At 33.7% G+C, this 19,366-nt stretch overlaps 1 protein-coding gene across 7 annotated transcripts in view; it reads left to right on the top strand.

Moving 5' to 3' along the window:
* Positions 1–19,366, top strand: part of NBEA (neurobeachin) — a 685,682-nt gene that overhangs the window by 329,891 nt on the left and 336,425 nt on the right. The gene's annotated exons all lie outside the window — the stretch shown is intronic.

The following is a 19,366-nucleotide window of genomic DNA, read 5'->3' as shown; positions in this document are numbered from 1 at the left end:
GTGACTACAAAATGTATGTTTGTAAAGGTTTCCAATTGTTTTGCTATTTTGTTAAACTGAAGTGTTGCTTTCCACAAAATATTTTTAAAGAAACAAATTAGTAATTTCCTTTAATACAGTTCAAGTGGGAGGACTTTATTATTCTGCTATGAAATTAGCTTGTAACATGATCTTTGACAATTGTTAATTATTCCATGGATGTATAAAATCTTGGTTTTAAGGACCCACAAAAAAATATACATGCCTTTAAAATTTCTTAACATAATCTCTCATTTTTCTCTACTACTCAAATTCAAGATGATATATATTCTGTTTTCATCCATTAGCAGGACAACCATAGCAGTAGCAGACTTCTGATAAAGAAAACTAAATACAGTTAATGATGCTAAGGCGCTTGCCTGGCCTGGCCCTCTCCAAAGCCTGGTTCTCTTCTACAGGCCTTAATGTGTCTCTTGGACGATGGAGCCAATCCCTGGAGAGTTAGCAAAGTTTGTAGGGCTGTCTGTGCCAAGGCAGAAGGCAATCCTTAGCAATCTTTAAAGCTGCAGAGTTCTGAGTTGTCCTTTTGTTTTGCCTTATAGTCAGCTTTTTGTAAACATTTACAGCTCTGTGTTATGATTTGTTGTAATATTTTGATTATATTATGTTATTATAACTCCAGTGCAAATGGTATTTTCCAGTTTATTTATTTGCTTAAAATGTGCTTTTCTTTTTCCAATTTAAATAAGCTATTGAAGGATAGAATTTTGCATGGAAACACTAGGTAGCTAAGGGTTGAAAAGAAAAAAAAATGCAACACTTTTCTTAATATTTGTTTTTCTTTCATTTGCTGCAACACATTAGATGCTTTTATTTTTAAGCTTTTCATTTTGGAAATTTCATGTTGAACAACTGTTATTAAGGATATCAGTTTTTCTTTCCTTCTTATCTGAGCTCCTGAATAAACTTACTATCGCCACTGGTTTGTGTGCAAAATATGGTCTAAATTTACATGAGATCATATTACAAGTGTCTGAAGGTACTTGTCAAGGATAATTCAGTTCATATGGACAGCCTTTTAAACTCCAAGGGACATGCCATCCAGTCTACCCCCCAGTGGAATTTTAGGTCTCTGTAGAGAACATATTTTTAGTTTAAGAAGCTATTAGCATTATCATTATATCGCATTTATTGCTCCAGAAATACCCAAAATACTTTTTACTATATTTTGGATACTTTTCTTTTCCATGCAGATCTTATTGACAAGAGCAAATTTTAAGAATTAACTATTGATTCTTCTTCCCTTTCAATTTGTATTAAAGTTGTGCTTAGTATCTTTTTTTTAAAAAAAATGGTTTCTTGTCATTTGGAAGTAAAATGAACAGAAGTAAATTAAAATAAGTAAAATAATCAATATATACTGGTTTAACAAATCATTGCTTAATCTGTTAAGTGCAATTTTTCCAACATAGTGCTTCAGTATATCATGGGTCTGATACTGTGTTCTGTCAACCTTCTTTTTTTCTTTTTTATGTTTTGCAATCAGATTTGGTTGAGGTGCTTTATGTTATTCTATATGTGTACCTTATTTTTCCATTACATTATTCTGAGTGTATTATGGTCTTTGATGAATAGCAGATTTAGTTTTCAAGTAAACTTTTTTAGGTACTATAATAGTTTCTAATTATTTCCAGATTTTTTTTTTTTAGGAAGTCTCCATCAGAGGTACTCCAGGAAAAATTGAGTGATGTTATCCCGTAGGATTTCTTTAAGTTTTCCTAAGTAAAGCTTAGCAGATGTCACTTGGATTTTTCTGTGCCTTATCTGTCAATAGAAAATGTTTTATAAATTGAGAAACTTTTATGTAAAAATAATGTCTCCCAGTATTCAGACTTTCTGACTTGAAGTACTGATTAAGCAAAATGTATGCTTAATAAATCATTTTTATTCTCATTAGAAACCCCCAAATGTATAAGTAATATAAAATAGAAGTCAGCCTTGCAAGTGTCTTCAGGATTTGTGTATGGAGTTACTAACATGAATTATTTTGTGGTTTTATTTGCCTTTATTTTTTTCTAACTATTTCGTATACTTAAGTAAAAAGGACTTTAGTGACTGCACTGATGTAATCAAGGCTCTGACCCAGGACTTCTAAACACAGCACTTACAAAAGAACCACAACTGAAGAATAGTCTTCCTTTTCCAAATGATTTGGCCTTTGAACTTTGAAATTTTTCATTTTTTCTCCAAATTGATACAGTTTATTCAGATGGTACAAAGGAAAAGGACATACTTTCCTTCTAACTATAATAAACTGGAGAGGGTGGTTAAAAAAATATATAGATGAGCTAAATATGGAGACCTAGTAAAGCATACTTGTCCATGAGTATTGAAAAAAAATTCGGGTGTGCATAATAAAATTTTAAGTGTAAGAGAACTAGAGGTAGACTAGATTGTTTTTTAAAGCATCTTTGGAAATATGAAATCCTAGTTGTCTGATGAAATTATGTCACAATTATTTTGTAAGTGACTGCCTTTAGTATTAGCATTGTGATGGTTACTGAAGATTTATTGGTAATGTTCTTCCATTTCTAAAAGGAGTCTGGTACTTTCTGTGAAACTGTTAACTGTTACGTAGCTGAATTTGAAATCAATGACAATAAAATATTATGACATGATATTTTGAGTTGAATATAATCAAATACTACATATGGTTCAGAAAACTGGTCCCGTGAAGCAATAGTAAGACTTTTGTGGGAAGCTTTATTGAGGTAGAAGAAAGATGGATCTGTTGCAGCTAATGGACTTTCTACACAGCATAAGCAAGAAAGAAGATTCAGGCCAGGGAAACTGACAAAAGTCAGGTGAGAAACAGACTTATGACATGCTTAGAGCAGTGGCTAGACTCAAATAAAACGCAGGATAAATTAAGTAACCATATAATATATCTATTTATGTTTAATTTGTGATGTAGGGAGTTAACTCATTTCCAGGCAGTATATGAAACAATGTTTCCTCAAGCGTACTTTTTTTTTTTTTTTTTTTTTGCAATTTTATTTATTTGTTTGAGAGAGTGAGAGAGAGAGAGCGTGCACAAGCAGGAATGAGGGATAAAGGGAGAGAGAGAAGCAGGCTCCCAGCTGAGCAGGAAGCCCCACATAGGGCTTGATCCCAGGACTTTGGGATCATGACCTGAGCTGAAGGCTCAGCTGACTGAGCCCCCCCAGGCATCCCATCATCAAGGGTATTTTTTAATATAAAATATTGTAGTGTGTTAATAGCATAGAATTGAGGCTGAGAAATTGAAAAATTTCTAACTTGTGATTAGCATTGGGTAGTTCCTGGTTTGCTTTCACAAGTTCTGCCTCTCTTTTTAGAAGGGATAAAGCCACGGTTTCATTCCTGAATATCTATCTAATAAATCCCTGCCTTTTTCTCTGGACAGTGCCTGACCTGAACTTTTATCTCTGGTATAATGTCATCTCACATTAGGCACAAATGCCTCACATTAGGCATTTAAAGTTTTTGGAATTGTGATGAATATATCGGTTGTAATATGTCTTAAATATAAACAGAAGTATAACAGGAAATTGAAAATATAATGATGTATAAAGATTACTTTCGACTTGGGTTATAATAAAATTATTAGAACATTAACATTATTAGAAAATATATAGTAAAAATATAGACATTTTGAAGGAAAAAGAAAGACCACAGAAGTATGAAATAATCAGAAACTTTCCGTGGTATATATCTTGGGGACAATGCCTACTGCACAATTGCAACAGGAGAGCCGACTCAACTACTGTTATTTACCCAACTATTTACAGCATCCCTCAATGAAAATTTAATCAAAGATTTAAAGAACATAAAATCAAATTACTTTTGATTATTTTCATATATTTCATTATTGATTTCTTTTATTTCAACTCCTAGCGAAGTTAGGAGGTATAATAAATTTTGAGTTAATCACTTTTATATGATAAAATATTTATTTTCTAAGCTACCTGTAGTATATGTGATACTCAAACATGGTATCTCATCCTTGTATATTAATTAATTCATATCCAACCCAAATTGTAAGTGGAAGAAAAATGATGACTGAACAGAAGTTTTGAGTTCATCTGTATGCATGTAGTAAAATATGAGAAATAATAGTCCTTTTCTCATGTGTGAATTCTTACAATTTTAGTAAAATCAAGACAAAAAGAAATCAGTAAGCCTTGGCCACCTGTAGAATAATCCTTAAGAGCTATAATTTCTGTAGGAAAGGAGGGAGAAGGTAGCATATTCTGAGGTAAACCCATTTCCTTGGGTCACTGATAGATCACCTCCCTGATCCAAAACCCCTTCCCATACTTTGCCACAATATCCACGCCTTTACTTTCTTTCTGGTTATTTTGGTATGTTTGTTTTTCCCCATGTCTATTTTGCAGTGTTTACATTATATAAATTCTTCAGGCATATTAATATTACCACAACATTGAAAAATAACAAAAATAATGTGTGTGCATGTCACAGCCCTACCATTATACATTCTCTTGCTTTTTGGTGGTGTTTTTTGTTTTGTTTTATTTTGTTTTGTTACTTTCGTCCTGTGTATATTTCAACATATTTTATTTTTAAAGGCTATTATGTGATAAGTAATTTTTGGTGTCCTCTTTTTCTTCCACTGTTTTAATAAGTATAGACTCATGGTAAGTTGCAAAAGTAGTACATAGAGGTTCATGTGCCCTTCCCACAGCTTTATCTTACTATTTTGCTATTACATTCATTCATTTGTGTGTATATAGATCAAAGCAAGTTCATTCCTTATATTGATGTAACTACTACCATTATCAAAATATAAAATTGCTATTATTACCTTGTATCTTCCATTTATTTCTAAACTCTTTTCTTTCATAAAGCTTTTCTCATTTGTGTTATGTGGTTCTAATCACTCCATCATTTCCCTTAGCATTTGAAATAAGTATATTTAGATAGTAAATATAGGTATCTGTTTACATGTTTTAACTGGATGCTTTACATGTAATACAGGCATGATTGTTTTTATCCATTTAATTGGAAATCCCTTTAGGAGAAACATCGTGTCCAGTATTTCTTCTCTTTGGGAAACATTCCATTCAGCCAGTAGAGGAAATTAGTTACATATAGTGTCATCAGTATATTTAATATTTATGGAGAGTATTTTAAATAACAGAATATCTGTTTCAAACTATGCAAAAAGAAAGACTTCCTAAGGATAATACAGAGCCTTAAAGTCTTCCAAGGTTACTTTATGGATGTTATCCATGTCAATTACACTGCAAATTTATACCATAACAAAGTTCATTGTATTTTTCCATTCACCATTATGTGACCCACACCTAGCAGATGGTCCAACACATAGTATATGTATTATTACTTATTAAGCTAATGCATGACTAAAGAGAAAACACAGTCCCCAGGATGATTTTACATACATACTTATATTGTGCTAAAACATACATAACATAAAATGTACTTTTAAACCATTTTTAAGCATTTTAAGCAATTAAATGGCATTAACTGTATTCACAGTGCTATATAGCCATTATCATAATTTATGTCCAAGAATTTTCAGTACCCCAAACAATAACTCTGTACCCACTATGCAGTAATTCCCCATATCTCATTCCTTCAGATTCTGGTACCTCTAATCTACTTTTTATCTCATTGATTTGCCTATTCTTGATATTTTATATAAGTGGAATTATATTTGTCCTTTTACGTCTAGTTTATTTCACTCAGTGTAATATTTTCAAGGTTCATCCATGTTGTAACATGCATCAGAACTTCATTTTTTGATGGTTGAATGATGTTCCATTATGTATAGTACCTACATTTTGATGGACACATGGGTTGTTTCCCCTTCTTACTGTTGTGAATAATGCTGCTGTATTAGCATTGATGTCCGAGTATCTCTTTGAGTTCCTATTTTCAGTTCTTTTAAACATATACCTAGGAGTAGAATTGCTGAGGTATGTGATAATTCTCTTTCGCTTTTTGAGATACTCCCAGTTTTCCATGATGGCTGCATATTTTATACTTCCATAAGGAATGAACAAGTTTCCAATATCTCCATATCTGCTCCAGCTCTTATTATTTTCTCTTTTTGTTGTTGTTGTTTTAATATGTTGTTTTTGTTTAATTATCGTCATCCTGGTGAGTGGAAAATGGTATTTCATGTAGTTTTGATTTTAATTTCCCTAATGACTAATGATGTTGAGCATCTTTGCATGCATCTATTGGCAAATTTTGTATCCTCTTTGGAGAAATGTCTATTCACATCCATTTCCATTTTCTAATTGAGTTTGTTTGGGTTATTTTTTTTCATTGTTGGGTTTTACGTGTATTTTATTCTGGATATAAAATCTTTATCAAGTCGGTGATTTGCAAATATTTTCTCCTCTTCTCTAGGTTATTTTCATTCTTTTGATAGTGATTTTTGACACACAATTTTTTTTTTTATTTCAGTGATGTCCAGTTTGTTTACTTTTGTTGTTATTGTTGCTTATACTTTTGGTATCATATTTTTGAACCCATGGCCAAATCTGAGTTCATACAGACTTTTCATTATATTTTCTTCTAATAGTTTTATTTCCTAGATTTGGGTTTTTGATCCATTTTGAGTTATTTCTTATATATGATCCAAGTAAGGATCTAAATTCATACTTGTGGATGTGGATATCCAATTTTCCCATCACCATTTGTTGAAGAGACCATTCTTTTCTGTTGAATCGTCTTGGTACCCTTGCTGAAAATAATTTAAGTGTATATGCCCAAGTTAATATTTAATTCAAGAGTATTTCCTGTACATTAAAGAAAAAACAGTTTTAGAATAGTAGAAGGTTATATAAAATTTGCCCTTACCTCATATTTTCATTACTCAGGAGTAATAACAATTAGTCACTGAATAAATATTTTTTCAAACTACATTTCTACACATAAATGCAAAGTTATTTCTTTTGTTATTAGTATAAGTGGAAATTGTTCTTGTAACAGCAATTGTTTTCCCAATTGGTACTCTACAGCAGTATCGTTTGAAAAAATGAAATGTGAGTCATGTACAATTTAGAATTTTCTAATCACCACATTTAGAAAGGTAAAAAAGACACAGATGAGATTAATTTTAATATATTTTATTTAACCTAAGTATCATTTCAACATGTCATGAATATAAAAATAGTTAAGATTTTATATCCTTGTTTTTTATAATAAGTCTTTCAAATCAGATAGATGTGTGTGTGTGAACACACACACATGCACACTTGTGGACACTTTTTTATTGTTTTTATTTTTTATTTTATTTTTTTGAAGATTTTATTTATTTATTTATTAGAAATAGAATGAGAATAGAGAGAGAGGTAGAGGGAGAAGGAGGCTCCCCATTGAACAGGGAACCTGATGCAGGACTCCATCCCAGAACCCCAGGACCATAACCTGAGCAAAAGCAGATGCTTAACCATCTGAGCCACCCATGTGCTTTTTTTTATTGTTTTTAAATTGGTTTGATGACCTTGTTACTAGCTTGTGTTAATTATAATGACAAACACAATTTTACTCACAAGTAACAGTTCCTTGAGGGAGCCAACTTTACAAGTCATTGTTCAGAAGTCAAAACACCACACAAGTTTACCAATTATTTAAAATTAACCAGGTATATACTTTTTAATAGAACTCATATCAGTTCCTACTAGCTGCATTTCACATACTTGTAATAGCCACATGTGAGTAATAGATGCTGGTAGGTAGTAAAGGCCTAGGTGGTAGTCTCAAAACATGACTAAGTACAAAGGTCTTAGGATGCTCTCCCTTTCATATATGAATATCTGTGCTTTTTGTTGTTTAATATTAGTATAGTCCAAAAGTAGAATAAGCTTTTCCAGAATCCCAGAATATTTTAGGTGTCCAAGCAAAAATCAGCTAATTGTATGTCAAAGATTCTTGCAGTGGGTTAAAAATAATGAGATCTAAGTTTCTACAACACTAACATTCTTATACTCGCTTATAAACCTATTGCTACGTGATTATTCATGATTAAATATAAAATATTTAATGTAACTGTACATAATTCTGCTTTATGCCAGTGACGCATGACAGGATCTTAGCATTCAGGATTTAACACTGAAAGTTCCTTCTGTTCCTAAGTGGTAACATAGATGACTGGAATAGTGTGATTTATTATTTTACCAAGGCATGAATTGAGACTGTGTGTGCTACAAATTTAGTATGTGGGAATGAATTAGCCAAGCAGCAACAAAGCATCAACAGCTCAAAGCAACATGGTTATTTTCTATTTATTCTTGAAAATAAGGCAGTTTTTATAATGATCTTTATTGTGGGTTATAGTATAGGCCTAGATGGTAGTCTCAAAACATGACTAAGTACAAAGGTCTTAGGATGTGCATTTTGAGAAATATCAAATGTCTGTTGTATCATTAGGTTATATATGAACAGTTTTTGAGAAGTTAAACTTGCATAGTAGCTTAATAATACCCAGCATTTTTATGCCATAGTTAAATACAGTCTGGAGCTCTTAAGCTAATGGTATAATTTCCTTTATATTTATATTTTACTATATACTTTTCTTAAGTTATTGTGTTTTGAGAATCAATCTACTGATACACTAATTCTCAGCCCTAGAAAAATATGACACTCAAAGATCATCAAAAGAGTAATATTAACAAAACAGTGCAACTTAAGATAAAATAGTTGTATATCAGTCATGACTCAAACATGTGATATGCTCTTCAGAAACGAATTTTGTTGAACAGAAGTAAATACCTTTTCCATGATAAATCTTGGAAATTAGAGAAAGATAGTCCTGTTTTTCATTGATTACAGACCAGTACAGGATTTGTTTTATTTTCAAGTTTTAGAAGTTATTGTTCTAGCAAACTGAAGGCCTTTAAAACCACATTAGCATTAAATCTTAAACTGCATATTTGAATGAGATAAACCCTAATATTTTAAATGTTGCATATTTGTTTTTAGTTTTTAATTTAAATTTATAATTTTTTAATTAAAAAGGCACAAATTTTAAAGTTTTTTTTTTTTTTAAATCCTGTTCTTGGGGCACCTGGGTGGCTCAGTTGGTTAGGCGTTTGCCTTTGGCTCAGATCATGATCTCAGGGTCCTAAGAACAAGTCCCACATGGTGGGGGGTGGTCCCTGCTCAGCAGGGAGCCTGCTTCTCCCTCTCCCTCTGAAGCTCCCCTGCTTGTGCTCTCTCGCTCTCTCTCTGTCAAATAAATAAATAAAATCTTTAAAAAAAATTTTTTTTAAATCCTATCCTAGCTTTTACTGTTTTTCTATCTAAATAGAAAATATTAAAAATTGCCACTATTTTTATATTTAATAAAGTTATTTCTTAAATAGCTTTGATCCTTTTCTGATCATTTCTAGTAGCAGATGTTTTCTCACCAAGGAAGAAGTATCCTCAACAACTTAGCATATAATAGGCTTGTTTATTGTATGTATTCACAGTTATAGAAAAAAAGCTGTTTAAAAGTACCTTGTAAAATAACCTAGATTATTTTTCATTAGAAAAACAAATATAAGTATATGTTTATGTGTATATGTATATGTACGTATACACACACATATGAATATTTGTAATAAAAAGTGTTAAATATATTTATATAATTTAGTGATCTGTTAGGATCCAGGGAAACCTGTTTATATGATACACCAATTTTAGTAACCCACTAGATGTATTTCTATATTACCTAATGATTTTTCTGTGGTTGACCTTCATATTAATCTCTTTGCTATTGATTATTCATTTTTTTAAAATTTATTTTTTATTTATTTTTAGCATAACAGTATTCATTATTTTTTCACCACACCCAGTGCTCCATGCAATCCGTGCCCTCTATATTACCCACCACCTGGTACCCCAACCTCCCACCCACCCCGCCACTTCAAACCCCTCAGATTGTTTTTTAGAGTCCATAGTCTCTCATCGTTCATCTCCCCTTCCAATTTCCCCCAACTTCCTTCTCCTCTCTAACTCCCCATATCCTCCACACTTATTTGTGGAGCATATACTGTTTCTTTCTTTTTTTTTTTTAATTTTTTATTTTTTATAAACATATATTTTTATCCCCAGGGGAACAGGTCTGTGAATCACCAGGTTTACACACTTCACAGCACTCACCAAAGCACATACCCTCCCCATAATCCCACCCCCTTCTCCCAAACCCCCTCCCCCCAGTAACCCTCAGTTTGTTTTGTGAGATTAAGAGTCACTTATGGTTTGTCTCCCTCCCAATCTCATCTTGTTCATTTTTTATATCCAATTTTACCTATAATGCTTTTAGTAAGATGTTCACAAAAATAAACAATGAAGGGGTGTCTGGGTGGCTCAGTGGGTTAAAGCCTCTGCCTTCAGCTCAGGTCATGATCCCAGGGTTCTGGGATTGAGCCCTGCATCAGGCTCTCTGCTCAGCAGGGAGCCTGTCTCCTCATCTCTCTCTCTGCCTGCCTCTCTGCCTACTTGTCTGTCAAATAAATAAATAAAATCTTAAACAAAAAAACAAAAGCAATGAAAATGAGAACAGATGATATGTTGAATACTTGAATATTTATTTTCATATACATTGAACACATGACATAAATCTAGTTCTCTCTCTATATAGTACATTTTTACTTTGATCCTTGTACTTATTAATTTCTTTTACTGCAGAGAATTAATAAGCATGCCAGTTATAATGAACATTCACTAGAAAAATTTTTGAGGCATTTACCAACCTCTTTTAATGGCCGTAAATGATAAATAGACATTAAGGATATAGAAAGTAAAAAATCAGTTCTGGAGTTCCTGAAGACAAGATTCCAATTTAACCTCCCTTTTTAACCTTGAAATATTTTCTATATTTTCAAAGATTTTGAGATGAATTGAGTCTTGAAGGACATTAAGTTGGTTTACTTAATTGTATGCAAAGCTAAAGGGAAAGAGAAATATGCATTGAGCTGACGTAGATGAGGAAAAACTGGTGGGAAAAAAAAAAATTATGTCCTGTGTCTGAGGTTTGTACTAGGTCATCTAACTACCATGAAGTGATTGTTGAAGAGAACATAGGGATTTCATTGTCATCCTTCTGGAACCTATTTGTCTTCAAAGTGTTTAGTTTCAAAGGATCCTTAACTTGATATCCATTTCTCTGAAAAAGTCCTTCATCTTGAGGAAATTTTATGCATCCATACAGAAGAGTTAAAAAATTATGACAAAGCTGTCTAAAGACTTGGCAGCTCTCTGCAGGCATTCAAACCCAGTTTAGTATGTTTCCCATGAAGACAAAAATTTGATGCCTATATTTAATTTACACCTTTTCTTATAGATGTTCTTTTTTTTTTTTTTCAGGAGTTGAATGAGTGTGTGTGTGTGTGTGTATGTGCTTTCTTAAATGTCAGAAGATTTTCTGGAATCCTATGTAGACACAATTTTAAAGTACACTTTTTTCCTGACATTGTCAAAAGATTGTCTTTGTTGAAATGACAATAAGTTATTATCTTTCTGTGTACATTCTCATGTATCCATTTCCCTTGTTTTAAGTAATTTCTCTAAGTCTACCTGTCAGAGGGAATTGTTAGAAAGCTAAGACAGTGATTAAAGTGTCTTCCCTGTCCAGCCATATCCCATTTATCAACTCTCAATGTAGTTCATACGTTAGCAACTACAACACTTAGTTCCTTTCTATATGCAAGTACTTTTCTTGTCATCCTTTCAATATTTTACCTAATTTTTCTTTTGAAACTCCTAGAATCCCAGTTTTATGGTAGTGTACATTTAAGAAACACTTTTTGGGGTGTCTGGGTGGCTGAATCACTTAAGTGTCCAACTCTTGGTTTTGGCTCAGGTCATGATCTCAGGGTCATGAGATTGAGCCCCACATCAGGCTTCTTGCTCAGCATGGAGTCTGCTTGGGATTCTCTCACTCTACCTCTGCCCCTTGCACTTGGACACACTCTGTCTCTTTCTCTCGCTCTCTCTCTGTCTCTCAATAAATAAATCTTTTTTAAAAACCCACTTTTTGAAATACAAAATCAAATGTGCACCAACCTAAAAGAATATGATGATCGCCTAGCCTCATTCGTTACTCACATTTCTTTTACACAGTCACAATAAGTTAACACTTTCAATCTTACAAAAATACCACTCATGGGAATGAAATGCCGTGTCAGAGCTGAAAAGGACCTTCATAATGATGTTAGTTTAGAGATGTGGATACTTCAATGATTATGGTGTAAATTATGTAATTATGATGCAGTAATACACTAATTTAGAAAGGAAACTTAAATAATCGATCAACTTGAAAGAAAATATATACATCACCTCATGACTAAATTATTCTCTGCCTGGGCCCTATCCTTAGAGATTATTCTGTTATGATTAGTACTTTTTAAGAATTCCCCTGTTGATTCTTTTCTTCAGGCAAATTGAGAACCATAGATTTAAGTGATACCCTTGATTTGGGAGGATTAAATTCAGTTCAATAACAAAAATACATTACGTCTATACAGTATGCCAGACACTTGCTGCTTAGTAGGTATGTATAGTTAAATAAAATAAGATCCTTCCTTTCAATAACCAATTTATGATCTAGTGGGGAGACATATGTATGAGCAAGTCACTACAAAATATAAAGAATTATATTTCAGATTATATATTTAGATGGCTAATGAAAGTATTAGGCATTGAGAAAATAATGATTTAGGATTGATCCCATTTCCAAAGTTTTAAAATAATCGTTTCTTTTTAAACACTCGAAGATTTATTGCCTTGTCAGGGTGCCTAGGTGACGCATTTGATTAAGGTTCTGCCTCCAGCTCAGGTCATGATCCCAAGGTCCTGGGACAGAGCTCCACATCAGGCTCTCTGCTCAGCCGAGAGTTTGCTTCTCCCTCTCCCTCTGCTCCTCACCCTGCTACCTGCTTAGAAAAAAAGATTTATTGTCTTGCCAACATAAACGGTTGTTACAAGTTATAGTTTTCCTATAGGACACTTTTCCCTTCACAGTCCAGGTTTTTTTCTTTGAATGCCTGTGTTTTTATTTACTATTCTGTACTCAGGACCATATTTTTCTGAGTTTGGAATTTTCAGATAAAGATGCCTAAATAATTTGTGCTTTTACAACTGTCACTCAGAAATCATTATGTAAGTTTTAAAAACACATTTGATCCTGACATTTTCTGAGAGGGAAAATACACTTCATCTTGTGAGGAATATTTGTTATCCCCTTTTCTCTCTCTCATTTAGTTTTTCTAAGTAGTTGGAAGAAAAAAATTCCATGTTTTCTTCATTGCCTTATGAAATGTTTGTTTAAAATTCACCAAAACCAGGAGAGACTGAATTCTCTAAATCCCAGACAACTGGTGATGCAAACATACTTCAAATCTCTAGGTCTGGTGCAATTTCTATGGCGTAGGTCGTTACTTTCCCAACTCTTCTATTGAAGCAGCCCCTTGGAATGCAGCATAGTTGGAAGGAGGGGAAGGGGACCTAACTGTACCCCATGCAGCCCACTGTAAGCATGAACATGATTTGTTCTTCGGTTTTAAAACTCGTATTTTAAATTTTACTGTATCATTCCTATATTACTCATAATTTTGAATTCAATTACTCGACTTTTTTTTCCCTCAGATGCCAGAGAGATTACTGTGTATATCCTGGGACTTCGTTTATCTCCTGCCTCGCACTTTTTTTTATCTCATACCACAGTTTGAAAATTGAAAACCTAAGTCCTCTTAAAGAAAGACAATTGGTAGCATTTTTGTGACCTTGGTTGTTAATGTGGTTAGCTGAAATTGACTTGATAAATTGAAATTATGCATATTGGTTGTTACAGTTATTTGGGAAATTTGAAAACCTTCAGAACTTGAATTATACTCATTTAACATTAGGTGGAATCCACTTTGACCCTTACTTAAGTCAAAGCCTGTAAAATCACTCTATTCTCATTCAGAACATGTTAATGTGCAACCCAGTAGACTTCTATCATAAGGAAGAAAATACTCAAATGTGAATAGCAAATAACTATCAACAAACCCTAGAAAACAGATTACTAGGGAATACAATATTTCTTACATTTTATTCATAGGATTTTTTTTCTTTGTTTTCCATCCAATGTCACTAACCTAATAGAATTGACCTCTTGTTGCCTTAATGCTGTAGTATAGTCATTGTAGAAATTACATCATTTGTTTCTTCTGGCTGTTTAGTTACTAGAGATGAATAAAATGTGGCTTCTCCTTCAAAGATGCATTACCTAAGATCTAATCATATAGTGCATACATAAAACATAAAAAGAGTAAATTGAGGTTTAGAGACATACAGAACAACACTTTTAAGCTAGCGAATGTTTAACTCCATTTTGGAAAATCGGTATTTCAGTTTATGTTGTTTTAAAATTCTGTGTCACTTAACTATTTGATGCCTATTTCTGCCTGAGGAAAGAAAATGAGAGGTGGCAGAAAAACAAGATAGAGCCTCTTTTGTGAGCTCTGATTTAGGTAAGAATTTTGAGAAAAGAACAATTCTTACTTCAGCCTTTCTGAGGAAGAAGTTGAACTCAAATAACAAAGAAGTTGAACTCAACAGCATTATATTGTCATCAGCAAACTAAGGAATTATTTTGCCTGCTTACCCAAAAAACAACTCTGAAGTCAAAACTATGTATATGGCTATGATAAATTGTCATTCAAAATTTTTTACTCTCTGTAATCTGATAAAAATTATCTATTTCCACCTTGGCAGCCGACAGCATTCCAGACAGTGGCTGCGTTGTCTGTCTGGCTCCCAGAGTGAGGCTGATGAGGATGTAGAGGGGAACACCCGCAATGGACATGGAGCTTGAGCAAGAAATACATCTTTGTTGTTTAAGCCCCCAAGGTTCAGTAACTGTCACAACATAATCTTGTCTCTCCTGTGGGAGAGACACCCTCGTTTTGGCAGAGTACACCATCACTAGGTTCTGGAAAGAGAATGGATGAAAAGCAAATGTTTATGCATGTCTGAAACTAGTCTATCTTTGGATGTTATTGATAGTTGTGGTGGATATTGTGTTCTGAGTGTTACGTTCTCCATAACCATGCAAGCAGTGTTTCCTTTTCTTCTCTTTCCTAGCTTTACTGTTGAGAAGTTAAGTTTCATTCTTATTCTTGATTCTTTGTACAAACTTTTTTTCTTGTTAGCCTTTTCCTTGACCCTCATGTTAAGGAGAATTTTATGATAATGTGGTTTGCTAGGGGTTTTAAGTCAGATATTTCATTTCTGGGAACAGTTTTAAATTTATTTGATAATTTCCTCTCTTCCATGTTCCCCATTCTCTCTTCACCATTCACTCTTTCTACAGTTCCTAATCAATGTATATGGTCTCTACAGTTCCTAATCAATGTATATGGTCTTTCTGTTGGAGATCCTCTAATTTTCTTAATTTCTTTATTTTTATTGTTGTATTGTTGTTTCATCCCTCTATCTTTTTGTTGGCACCTTATCTTTTCTTCTATACTTTTGGGAGATGCTTGTGACTTTGTCTTTTAAGCTTGCTTGCTTGCTTGCTTGCTTTTTTTCTTTTTCTTTCTTTCTTTCTTTCTTTTTTTTTTTTTTTTTTTTGATGTTTGCAATATCTTCATGTATCTCAACTGTGTAATTACAGATTTTTTTCCCTGTTGTTACACTGTCTCTCATTTTCCAGGTTTCCTTTTTTCTTGTGTTGCTGTTGCTGTTCCCAGTATCTCTTCTGTACTCTTATCTTGGTCTGTGTCTTTCGTGTCAGGTTGCCAACTCTAGACAATGGCTTCAAAAGTGCTGTTAGTAGCGTAGGCAGCAGCTCTTATGCCAGCTCTGGCACCAGCTGCAGCACCTATAGTTTGGGCCAGCTCTTGAACAAGCTCTAGAGTTCACACAGCTCTGGGACCTCCTCCATCTCCAGAGCTGAAAGCAGTGCCAGCTCTGGAGCTAGAATCAGCTCCAGACCAGCTACAGAGCAGAGCTAGAGCCAGCTCCAGGGATAGAGGAAGTTCCGTCATTAATTGGCAGTACTTGCTTCAGCAGCACCTGCAAAGCTAGGGCCAAGTCCAGAACTCATCCTACCAGCAACTCTGGAGTTAGAGCCACCTTCTGCACTAGCTCCAGAAATAGTGCTAGGGCTAGCTGCAGAGCTACAGCCAATACCAGCAGGAGCTCTCGTACCAGCTCCAGACTTAGTGGCAGCTCCAGCTCCAGTTCTAGCCTCAGAGACACTATCAGATCCAGACTAGAGTCCTCTCCATCACCAGTTTTCCTATCAGGTCTGGCAACATACATGAAGTCAGCCCAGAACTAGAGTCAGTTCCACAACCACCTCTAGCATTGCAGTCTGAGATACAGCCAGATTCGGCATCATCTCTAGAGCTGATCTAGCTACACATCTATTGCCAATTCCATTCCCAGATCCACCTCCAGCATCAGAAATGGGCAGCTCAGGCATCAGCTCCTCTGCCAGTTCTGAGCTACAGCTGGTGTGGCTTTAGCTTTCTATCCCCTTCCTTGGAATGGCATCTTTTTGTGTGTGTGTGTGCTTTTCAATGTATGTTTCATGCACTTTGTGCTTTACCATATTTTGTGTTTTATAGTTCACATGCAGTAAAACTTAAATCCTTAATCACTAAAAAAGAGAATGTTAATGATCAAAGGGGGTTTTTTTGTATGTTTTTGTTTTGTTAAGCCTGTGTATTAAGTGAACTATTTTCTTTTAAATGGTACTATAATACTTTGCTGCTATTCTTAAATTTTGTTAGATCTTTTCTTATGCCTATTTTCAGCTTCTTTTCCTAATCTTAAAAGCTTGAATGATTCCCAAAATTCATCCAGACCTAGGTCTTTTCATCCTCCTTGTGTTTCTTCTTTTTTGAACAATTCTTATTTAAATTCAGTTTAGTTAACATATAGTATATTATTAGTTTCAGAGGTAGAATTTAGAGATTCATCAGTTGCCTATAACACCCAGTGCTCATTCCATCTTTAGAGACTTTTGCCTGATGGTTTGCCTTAAACAATATTTTTGTGCAAATAATTCCAAATTCCACATTCCATTTTGATATACCATCATCACTCTAAATCCAACAAATATAAACTTAAGACAACCCTAGGGGTGGGAGGGATGGAGTGGCTTGGTGATGGACAATGGGGAGGGTATGTGCTATGGTGAGTGCTGTGAATTGTGTAAGACTGATGAATCACAGGCCTGTACCCCTGAAACAAATAATACCTTATGTATTAATAAAATAAAAGACAACCCTATGATTTTCCTTAAATGGGTACCCTTATTTGCATAGTAATATTACCATTCTTTCTATCATTCATGCTAAAAACTTAAACTCTATACTGTTCCACTTTTTTACTTTAGCCCTTAAATCCAATTTCTTATCCAGTCCTGACATCTTTTCTTTGTATTGTCTCTTAATTTCCATTTCCCTATTCAAAACACCAGTGCATTATAAGCCCTTACTGTTTCTCTTCTAGAAAGGCATATAAAACGATCTTCTACTGTTTTCTCTGGCTCAAAAATGACAAATCACACTTCTAAAACATATATTCTTGAATGAAGTTTTGCAGTCATATACTTTCATTGGCTTTCCTCATCCTTTAAACTCTAATGTCCTTGACTTGACTCAGAGTTATTTCTGCTGTTCCTTTATCAAAGATTGCAAATTAGTGTCTCATGGGCTGAAGCACCTCACAGGTATCTTTTGTTTGATCTTTGATCTGAACAGAGTTTTTAAAACATTTTACTCTATGATCTTCTAGACGTGGTATAATTTGGGATGCATATGTAGTACCTGAATATGTACTTTGAAATATCTTCTTGAAAAATCCTATGCATATTAAAGTTTCTGCTGATAAAAGAGCATTGGTGTACAAACAGTATTATAAAGGAAATCATGTTTAAGAAGTTGTCTGTAAGAATTTATTCTTCAGAGTGTCATGATTCTTTTTAAATAAGAGTCAGTTTTCTCTCGAAGCTAATATCACAATAAATATCAAGTTTTCCTGAGAAATTTGCACATTTTGTGGGATATTGGTTTGCAATAAATATATGGGAATATACAAAATATATAAAACGATGATAATAGAAACCATTTTATTAAAATATAGGAAAAAGAGTTTGCTGTAATTATTTTCAACAGAAATGATTTTAAAGTTTTAATAAGCACTGTAAAATGCTATAGTGATCTTGTCATTTAGATGAATTTTCATTAAAGATTATATATGATAGCTAAAAGTGGCTTTGCTAAAACCATTTAGCAAACCATAGAAGCATTTAGGCCTTCGTACGATCATTACTGTCCCCAGGCTTCCACATCTCTTTTCCCAAGTTGTTGATTCTCCCTTCTGGGGAAACAGATCATGATGCATTCTTCTGTAATTCTTAACAGATTTACTTCGAGCAGAAAATATTTACAAATCCAAGTACCTACTTTTTGGGACCACATTTATTTCCAGTATATATGCAAAGCTTTAAAAAGGCAATATGATCAAGAGTAGCGGAAAGGGTTGACATAGAGACTGTTTTTTATGAAAGTGAATTTGTGACAAGTCAGCTGACTACCATGGTGTGTAGCAACTTAGCAACTTTTCTCGTGGAGAAAAATTACCTATAGATGGGTGATGTGAGTGATCGATAGGGATCTTGTATAAAATGTATTAAGGAGGCATTTATTTATAGTACTATTGAAAGGGATGTGATTTTTAATCCCAAAAATGCAACTTACCAGGTATATAAAAAAGCAAAAAATTGAAATCACTAAAAGAAACCAATACCCTTTAAAAAGGGCTTAAAAAATGGCTAAGGCATATTCTAAATATGCCATTGGAAGAATACAAAATAAGCAGTATACTTTCCTAATCCAAAACACTAAAACAATCACAAATTTATAATGATGACACTGTGGAACTGCCAAATGAACAAATATATTCTAAACTAGATTAGCAAAGAGAGGTTTCATTTGGATATAGTTTTTTTTTTTGAAAATTTTTTTTTATTTTTTATAAACATAGATTTTTATCCCCAGGGGTACAGGTCTGTGAATCACCAGGTTTACACATTTCACAGCACTCGCCAAAGCACATACCCTCCCCAATGTCCATAATCCCACCCCCTTCTCCCAAACCCCCTCCCCCCAGCAATCCTCAGTTTGTTTTGTGAGATTAAGAGTCACTTATGGTATATTATTTTCTCCCCCCCCCCTTTTTTTGCAAATTCAAAAGAATTCATTCGTAACCCTTTTTCCTATGTAGTTTTCAGTCACTTGGAATGCATGTGTAACTAGAACATTTCCAAATCAATTTAAATCTCTTGTATATAATTCTGATTTTTGTTTTG

The sequence above is a fragment of the Mustela lutreola genome, chromosome 13, assembly GCF_030435805.1.
Source record: "Mustela lutreola isolate mMusLut2 chromosome 13, mMusLut2.pri, whole genome shotgun sequence".
Lineage (NCBI taxonomy): Eukaryota > Metazoa > Chordata > Mammalia > Carnivora > Mustelidae > Mustela > Mustela lutreola.
Note: the sequence above shows the minus strand (reverse complement) of the source record. Positions and strands in the feature narration are given on the sequence as shown.